The following is an 8,543-nucleotide window of genomic DNA, read 5'->3' as shown; positions in this document are numbered from 1 at the left end:
CGGCCCCGTCCCCACCAAGGCCCGGGAGAAAGCCACATCCCCCGCTGCCCGCCCCTGCGCTGCCGCGAGGACCAGGAGCCGTGCGGGAACGAACGGCCACCCGCCGGGTCGGAAGTCTCGCCCCTCGGTCCTGCGCCGCCGCGGAGCGCTGCCTTCTGGGTAATGTAGTTCCGCCTTGCGACCGGCCAGGCTCTCTGCGCTGCGCTGACCCAGGACTGGGTAGGGGCTGGGGTGGGCCCTGGATTGGCGCCGGACTGGGGCCTTGGGCGTTCTTAAAGCGGCCATTTAATTTTTTTTTTTGAGAGATTTTGCTTTAGGGCACCTGTGCTCAACAGAGAGACACCCGGGAGTATGGCCACGCAATCCCTTCTCTGTTCTCCTCTCTGGACTTGGGCATGCACGCACGTGCCTCAGCGTGAGTTATGTCTCCCACCACAGTTGACCACGTGGGAGTCTAGGGCCTTGACCACTACACCAGCCTCTTTTTTTTTTTAAGAGTATTTCAGATACTCTTAAAGAAACAAGTGAGTGAGACCAGCAGGTGGCCTTGTGGTTAAGGTGCTAGACGCTCTCCCACATGGCTGACCATGGTTTGAGTCACGAACCTGGTTGCTTGCTTTTTCACATTCTCTCTGCCCCATCTCTGGTCACATTTTAAATAATAACAAGCGAATGAATAAATAAAAATTTAAAAGTGGGCATATTATATTGTAAATGTTTTTAAAAATTGCTATTATTTCTTAATTTGACTGGGAGAGAGCGAGAAAAAGAGAAGGAAAGTGGGATAGCAAGTTGCCAGGTCCGGAATTCGAACTGCAGTTGATGATGTGGGAGTCCAACACTCCAACCACCAGGACACCTACCAGCCCCTATATTGTAAAATTTTAAAACTTCCTATTGTTCTGTAACATTAATATCTGCACAAACCAGCTGCAAGCTTCCCACTCAGGCAACCAGGTGGTCTAGTGTGATAAGGCTGGTCCCTGCCACAACTTCCCCTTCTTGCCCGCTCAACAGTGACCCGCTGGAGCCGGAAGTGGAGTCCCTAGAGGTCTGCTGGCACTGTCCCTGGGAAACATCCCAAACTGAACTTTTGCAGAACTGCGGTGTGGAGCATCCCGGTACATAAGATAGGGGGCAGCACAGATGAGCCTATGAAACTTGGAGTATGCTCAGTAATACTGAGTCTAGTTGTTCCCAATTTTTAGCTATTTACATATCAAATTATTACATATCAAGGCTCAGCTGCTACATATGTGCTGAAGTGAAAGAGAAGGAGCCCAAAAATAAAAGCACACAGCACCGACCCTGGTGTCCATTCTCAGAGCCAGCCCACTCCCACCTTCAGGAGTACATTTACTCTCATTCCCCACTGCTTTGTATTTTTTTAAACCCCATTATAAAGCTTTGTTGTTCAGTCACATGTATCTCTTGGCTGAATTCTTTTTTCCAAGAAGACAAGAGCCCTGGAATAAATTCTTTCTTCTAAGAAAACAAGAGTTGTAAGTATTCTCTCCATGCTAACAGACCTACTGATACTCAGACCTGCAAAATCTCTTCATGACCTTTTACCTGTGAGAACCTAACCAAGGCATTTGCCACAGGTCCATAATCTTTGTGGGATCCCCACCTGCTTGGATAAGCCCTCTGTGCTCCTCCCATAGGTCCCTCTGGTGTGCCAGGCCAGGCCTACCTCTTCTAAGACTGGTGAGTGTAATAATTTCATATACGTCTCTGTATTAGAGTGATCTTTAAAAACCCAACTAAGGGGACCAGCAGGTGGCATGGTGGTTAAGTTGCTGGACACTCCCACATGGCCGACCAGGGTTCAAGTTCTGAATCTGGTGGCTTGCTTTCTCACTTCCTCTCTCTCACTCTCACTCTCTGTCTCTCTCTGGTCAAATTAAAAAATAAATGAATGAATAAATAAAATAAATAATTATTTAAAAACCCAACTAAGACATCTCCCCATTTACGGCATACGTAATTTCACTGATACAAGGTATGATCGCTCATAGTTGCAAACTAATAAGCACTGTGGTGCTGCTTTTCAGATACACAGCATACGTAATTTCACTGATACAAGGTATGATCGCTCATAGTTGCAAACTAATAAGCACTGTGATGCTGCTTTTCAGATACACAGCCGGAAGCTTGCTATCTGTTTTGAGAATGTCAGCATGTTGGGACAAAATTATGAGAGAAAAGGTTAACATAGAGCCATTCCCGGGATGCTGAATGAGAACTGCTGGGTGTCCCTGAGACAAGGGGACAAGAGTCAATTTTTCTCCATACATTTCTAAATAAATTTATGAAGTTCCTCAAAATGCTGTGTGGATTTATACAGGTAATTTAATTTACATAAAATGAGGGAGGTTTACTTTATAATTTTAAGCTTATGTCATTATCCAAATGTCCTTATATTGACTTTATTTTTAAATATATGTATTCCCTAAAAGGGCTTTTGTATTTCTTATGGTTTGTTTTGTTTGTTTGTTTTACATAAGGCGAATACTATCTTTAATAACTTTTTTTTTTTTTAGATAACTTTTCTTTTTTAAAAACATATTTTCTTGGGACTAGCAGATAGCATAATACATCTTGGATTCCATATATAGTCAATTGCAATTCACATTCCGAATCCAGAGCCTTAAAACTCACGCAAGGTGGGTGAGCATGCATGCCCCAAATCCTGAGAGAATAAAGGAGAAGGGATTGCAGCATAGCCATACCCCTGGGGAGTGATTTATCACCTTACGTCTCTGTGTCTCTCCAACAAGTGCACGCACCCTACAGCAAAAATCTCTCTCAAAAAATAAAATTTTCTTGAGGCCAGCAGATGGCACAGCAGTTACGTCACTGTACGCCCTCCCACATGGCCAACCATGATTCAAGTTCCATACCTGGTGGCCTGAAAATCACACTGGACACATGTGTGTGCATGCCCAAGATCCTGGGAGGAGAATGGAGGACAAGGCATTGTGGCATGGTCATCCTCCTTGGGGAGGGGGGGGGTGATTTCTCACTTTCCTTCTGTCTCTATCTTGCTCTTTCTCTTTGGTGAGCAGACATGCCCTAAGAGTGGGGGCTCTCTTAAAAAAAAATACATATAGGGGGCCAGCAGGTGGTGTGGTGGTTAAAGGCGCTGGATTCCTACATGATTACATCACTGGACTCCCATGTAGTTGACCAGTTTGAGTCTCGGTGTTGGAGACAGAAACCAGCCTGAGAGATAAGCCAGAAGGGAAGAATGCAGAACGGAGTTGAAAGCAACCCCATTCCAGATGGAATGCCGCAGGGACTGCATGGTCAACCGGATGGAGCTCCAGGCATGGGCTGTGTTTCAAGATGTTGGACATCATTCCACAAGCCAAGATGTTGTCTAAATACTAAGTTAATGACAGCTTTCAACCTTGTACCAGGAATATAACCTACAGAGAACGTCATGTATATTGCACATTATTCTTTATAGCTAAACTCACTCACTGCTTATCTGATTTAATGTGGAATAAGCAGGCTGTGCTCTGGCAGAGTTTTGCTTCTGTTCCAAGAGAGCTTTAGCCTCCTGCCTTATCCTTTTCTTTGTCTCTTTTCTCAATCCTTTGCCACACTCTACCTTCAAGCCCTGAATTTCTCACACCTTGGTCAAATTAACTAATAATAATAAAGTTAAATAATTCTTTTTTTAAAAAAAGAATTATCTATTCAATTTTATTTATTCATTTATTTATTTTAATTTGACCAGAGAGAGACATAGAAGAGGGAAAGTTGGAAAGTAAGCCACCAGATCCGGGACTCAAACCGTGGTCGGCCATGTGGGAGTGTCCAACGCCTTAACCACCAGAGCAACTTTCAGTCCTCCAAGCTTCAGTCATGGTAAGAGTCCTATACAGTTGTAGCATTTTTTAAATTTTATTTTATTTGCTGTTATTATTTTCTACTTTGACTAGACAGAGACAGTGAGAGAGAAAGGGAAAGTGAGAAAGGAGGCTGCCAGGTCCAGGACTCGAACCACAGTTGGCCACATGGGAATCCAGCACCTTAATCACCATAGCACCTGCTGGCTCCAGCTGTAGCATTTTTAAATCTTTTATACTGCATTTCTTTTCCTAAGAAGTTTTTGCCACAGGGCACGCAAGCAAGAGAGGATCCCCAGGGAGAATGGCCACACAGCAATCCCTTATCCATTCTCCTGTGATTTGGGGCATAGACACACTCATTCAAGCCACCAGGTCTAGGACTTGTGCCATGTGGGAGTCTAGCAATATAACCACTATGCCATCTATCGGCCCCTATACTGCATTTCTACTGTACTTTTTCTACACTCAGATACACAAATCACTCCTGTTACAATTGACTGAAGTATTCAGCATAGTAACATGCTGTACAGGTTTGTTGCCTGAGCAAAATAGGCTATCCTATATAGCCTAAGTGTGTAGTAGACTGTACCATCTAGCTTTATGTACACTCTGTGGTGTTCATACAAAAATCCATTAACAATGCATTTTTTAGAATGCATCCGTATGGCTAAGCGATGCATGTCTCTATGCTTTAAGATTATTTCTGGTTACCTTATCAGTATGGGGGAAACATAAATGGAATGGAATGATGTAGTCTTCCCAACTCTATGTTCAATAACATTATTTTGGTAGCTTGGAATTGGCCATGTTGAGGATACTTACACCAGGGAAATTGACAGACACTAAAACCAAGGTTTATTTGTTTTACTGAATGGCTAGACTTGTGAACAGGATGAATATGTTAATAATGCAGATTAGATTTATAAATATGTAGTGTCTAGGCTTTGGCACTGTAAATAGCACAAAAATAGTTGAGAGAGGGGACCAGGAGATGATGTAGTTATAGGTAGCTGGGCTCCCACATGGTCAACCATGGTTTGAGTCCTAGACCGGGTGGATTAAAACTCAAGCTGGGGGACCAGCAGGTGGTGTGGTAGTCGAGGGTGCTGGACTACCAAATGGCCAACCATGGTTTGAGTCCTGTACCTGGTGGCTTGCTTTCTCACTTTTTCACTCTCTCACACTCTGTCTCTTTCTGGTCACATGCCCAGGATCCCAGGAGGAGAATGGATTAAGGTGTGGTCACCCCCCATGGGGGGTGATTTCTCACTTTCCGTCTCACTGTCCCTGTCTCTCTCTAGTGAGAGCACACACCCTAATGTAAAAACCTCTACAGGAAAAAAAATTTGAGAAAATATTTAGAATTTAATGTCATCGTTTACCAAAGTCATACACATGACCGAAGAGTGATCTTCCAACACATTGTTGATATTTGCCATTTTTTAGATTTTTAAATTTTAACTTTATTATTTAAAAAAAATTTAAAGTAATTATTTTATTTCACTTTATTTTATTTTAATTTGACCAGATAGGGACAGAGTGAGAGAAAAAGAGATGGAAAGTGAGAAGAAAGCCACCGGTCCAGGACTTGAACCTTGGTTGGCCATGTGGAAGTCCAGTGCCCTTAACCATCATGCCACCTGCTGGTCCCTTAACTTTATTATTTTATTTTACTTTATTTTTGTAATTTTTAAAAAGAATTATCTCATTTAACTTTATTTATTTATTTTAATTTGACCAGAGAATGACAGAGTGAAAGAGAAAGAAAAGGGGAGAGAGGGAGGGAGGGAAAGTGAGAAAGCAAGCCACCAGGTCTGGGATTTGAAGCGTGGTCAGCCATGTGGGAGTCCAGTGCCCTTAACCATCATGCTACCTGCCAGCCCCTTATTTTTGTAATTTGACCAGATGGGGACAGAGTGGGAGAGAGAGAGAGAAGGAAAGTGAGAAAGCAAGCCGTTAGGTCCGGGACTCGAACCGTGATCAGCCAGGGTTGTGGGAGTCTAGCACTCTTAACTACCATATCACTTGCCAGCCCCAATAGTTGCCATTTTAAAAAAGAATTATTTAAATTTGATCAGAGAGACAGAGAGAGAAAGAGAAAGTGAGAAAGCCCCCAGGTCCAGGATTCGAAGTACAGCTGGCCATGTGGAAGTCCTGTGTCTTAACCACCTCACCCCCTGCCTGCCCTAATATTTGTCACTTTTTTTTTCTTAAAAAAAGGAGAATATCAGCCATTATCCATTTAATAGACTAGTGTTATTGACATTTATGAAGGAAGACACACAGGTGGCAAATAGGTTAAAAAAATGCTCATCACAAAACAATGGAGGAATGCAGTTAAAACCACAGTGAAATGACATTACACGCTTACTAATAAAGCTAAAATAAAAAAAGATTGACCATACCAAATATGGACAAACTTGTGGAGAAATAGGAACAGTGATATACTGTTGTTGGAACGGTAATCGACACAGCCAGTATAGATCACAGAATAGATTTATTTATCTTTGAGATAATTTTTTGCTATAGAGCAGGTGTGCTTGCTGGAGCGACAGAGACAGAAAGCGAGAAATCACCCCCTAGAAGGGTGGCCATGCCACAATCCCTCCCCCCACCTTCTCCTCTTGGGATTTTTGGGCATGCATGCACAAGTGCCCAACATGAGTTCAAGCCACTGGGTCTGGGACTCAAACTGCTGTCAACAATGTGAGAGTCCAGTGACATAACCCCATTACATCATCTGTTGGTCCCAGTGTAGCAAATTCTTAAAAAGTGAAACATTCATCTAATCTTAAGTATTAGTATTGGCAATTTAAAAAAATAAGTTTAAAGTATGTCCACATGAGGAATTGTATGTCTTGGTGCTGTAGGTGGTATGGTGATAGGTGATAAACTCCCACATGGCCAACTCTGGTTCAAGCCCTGGTCCTGGCAGCTTGCTTTCTTATTTTCCCTTTCTCTGGTCAAATTAAAAAATAATACTGGGCCAGCAGGTGGTGTGGTGGTTAAGGGCGCTGGACTACCACATAGCTGACCACGGTTTGAGTCCTGGACCTAGTGGCTTGCTTTCTCACTTTCTCTCTCTCTCTCACTGTGTCTCTCTCTGGTCAAATTTAAATAAATAAATAAAGTTAAATAAGCTAACAAAAAAAGTTGATAAAATTAAACAAATCATTCTTTTTAAAATAAATCATTCTAAAAAAATTGTATATCAATATTCATTGCAACTTTATTTTTAATTCAGATTTATTTATTTATTGTTTTAAGGAATTTTCCATAGGGCACATGCACTGACCAGAGAGACAGAGAAAGAGAAGGAAAGTGAGAAAGCAAGCTGCCAGGTCTGGGACTCGAACCACAGTCGGTCATATCAGAGTCCAACATCTTAACCACTACACCATCTGCTGGCCCCACTGAAGCTTTATTGTAACAACCCCAAATTGGAAACAACCCAATCCCACTAGTTGACTGCACCACTTGAGTTCTAGACTCACTGGCTTGGAAAACATGCCAAGTGCCTGTGTATGCATGCCCAAAATCCCAAGAAGAGAATGGAGAAGGGAGTGTAGCCTGGTCATCCCCTCCTGGGAGAAGATTTCTCACCTTCTGTCTCTCTCCAGCTATCACAAACATGCCCTATGGCAAATTTAGAGAAACAGGCAGGTCACCAGATGGTACAGTGGTTATGTCGCTGGATTTCCACATGGTTGACAGCAGTTTGAGTCCCAGACCAAGTGGTTGAGACTCAATCCAGTTGTCTATGTATGCATGCGTGGATCCTGGGAGGAGAATGGAGGAGACGAGATTGTGGCGTGGCTACCCCTAGGAGGTGATTTACCACTTTCCCGCTCATCATCTCTCTCTTCAACAAGATCAAACACCCTAAGGCAAAAACATCGACCAAAAAAAACCCCCACACAGGCAATGAAATTTTAAAAGTTTAATACGCACATAAGCAACATTAATGAACTAAAAGTTACTTAGTGAAAAATAGAAAAAATGTACTTTGATTCCATTCATATAAAACTCTAAAAAAATGAAATCTAATCTACTGTAAAAGAAAACTACCACTCAAATCTAAGGAAGGCACTGAGATTATAAAAGGATAGAAGACAGGGACCAGCAGGTGGCATGGAGGTTAAGACGTTGGACACTCCCATATGGCTGACCATGTTTTCAGTCCCAGACCTGAGGGCTTGGTTTCTCACTTTCCTTCTCTCTGTGTCTTTCTCTTGTCAAATTAAAATAAATGAATGAATAAATAAAATGAAGTAATTCCTTTTTAAAAAGATACAAGCTAAATCGTGAATATGTTCATTATCAAAATTATGATGGTTTTAAAACAAAACTTGTCAAGTTTTATTTTTATTTATTTTATTTTATTTTTTTTTTGGAGAGATTTTCACTGTAGGGCGCGTGCGCTCGCCAGACAGACAGAGAGAGACATAGAGACAGAAAGCGAGAAATCACCCCCCAGGGGGGATGGTCACGCCGCAATCCCTTCTCCTCCATTCTCCTCTCGGGATCTTGGCCACGCACGCACACGTACCCGGCGTGAGTTTTAAGCCACCGGGTCCGGGACACGAACCGCGGTCGACTACGTGGGAGCCCAGCGACATAGCCATTACGCTAACTGCTGGTTCCCAAAACTTGTCAAGTTTTATATCATAAATACATACAGGT

This window comes from Tupaia chinensis, unplaced genomic scaffold (genome assembly GCF_000334495.1).
Source record: "Tupaia chinensis unplaced genomic scaffold, TupChi_1.0 Scaffold144336_1, whole genome shotgun sequence".
Classification (NCBI taxonomy): Eukaryota; Metazoa; Chordata; class Mammalia; order Scandentia; family Tupaiidae; genus Tupaia; species Tupaia belangeri.
The sequence above is the reverse complement of the archived record's forward strand: the minus strand, read 5'-3'. Positions refer to the sequence as shown.